Genomic DNA, 1,600 nt, shown 5'->3' with positions numbered 1-1,600 from the left:
GCATGCCCATGGATAACCCGTGCATCGCCATGCCTAAGTGCCCTATAGTCATCTGCAGTGCAGCCCTGTTATATGCAATGTTGGGAGGTTGTTTCTGTTCATAGAGGGTATGTTTTTTCTGGAGCGCAGCCAGGCATTTCCACTTCCACAAGTAGAGATCACTGGTAAAAATGCCAGTCTTTCATGAATTCATTTGTGGGAGAGACATGGTGCAATTTAAAACCTGTAGGAAAGAACAACCCTGACAAATCACATTTTTCTCTGCTACACTTCAACAACAAACACATCTCGCTCCTGTTTTTACTTGCTCAGTAATAGTTAATTACATGCCGTATTGAAAATCCTCCATTTCACCGACAAACAGTTGAGAAACAGCAGGAGTTTATGAAGCAAATACCTGCCCTTACATACCAGTTTATGGAACTGGGAAGCTCTCTTGCAGACAGCAATAAAGATGAGGGTAAAGAAGATAGCGACAACAAGCTTTAGCTGATGGTGTCAGAGGATTGCTGCTGGAACCATCTATTAAATGTGGATTCCTGGTATTGGACTAGATAATCACACTGAATTGATAGGATAGCACAGCTAGCAATGGCAGGAATATGTTTGCTGAAAATTTATGTCAAGGTTGCCTTGGAGCTGCCGGTATCGTACCAATATAAAATTTCTTTGTCTGTAGAGATGCATTTTGTCATAAACATCTGGAAACTTACCAGTTTTGACTGCTACTGGTCAGTTTTAAAACCATTTGAAACTGCTGCTGTGTCAAGCCTCACACTGGCATCAACAAAAATGTAGGTCTCAACAGAAGAGCAAAGCAGGAAGACATGGTATTATTTGAGGAGCTGAAAAGCTTCATATTCTCAAATGGCAGCTTCAGAAGCAGCTTGTACCCTTTTTTTTTCCTTTTTTTTCTTCTTTTATTTTTTTCCTTTTTTTATTCTTTTGTTTTTAAGGAAAATGCTAAGAAGTTTGCTTTTGTGTTTTTAGCTTTTGGCAGAGTATTCTGTATTGTGGACCCCTTGCACAATCACAAATCTATGAACATAAGAATGCTTGCATTTCTGCTGTTTGAGTTGGCAATTTTAGACCATATATGTCCATTCATAACTTTCAAACATTTTAGGCTTTTCAAGGATATGGAAAGCTCTGTCGTATGTGTGTTCTGTCTTTGGTTAGGTGAGACTCAAGACAAGCTGAGACTGTGTCAACGGTTGGTCAAGGACTGCATACTCCAGCATGTCTTCAAGTCCCCATCACTGATCACCTAGTTAAGGGACCTTGGTGGAGTGCTCTGTGGCTCTCATCTAGCCTATGTGCTCAGACTTCTTTTACAAAGAGACCAAAGCGCGGAGGAAGGGAAAAAAAAAGTGGAAAAAGTTCATAATTTTTTTGCTGTGGAGTTGAGCCTGCAGCTGACCCATTGCACCCAGACAGGAATAGTAATCTAGAGTGGAAATACTCGGGATTTGCATTCCCACGTTCCAGTGGGATTCTGCTTCTGAACATCAGATTCAAAGTTATTTAATAAATGTCATGATCTTCTGCATGGGCTATCTGAAATCTGAAGTCTTTAAATAGCTGCGTGCATATTATTTGC

The sequence above is a fragment of the Vanellus vanellus genome (genome assembly GCF_965231255.1).
Source record: "Vanellus vanellus genome assembly, chromosome: 1".
NCBI lineage: Eukaryota > Metazoa > Chordata > Aves > Charadriiformes > Charadriidae > Vanellus > Vanellus vanellus.
The sequence above is the reverse complement of the archived record's forward strand: the minus strand, read 5'-3'. Positions refer to the sequence as shown.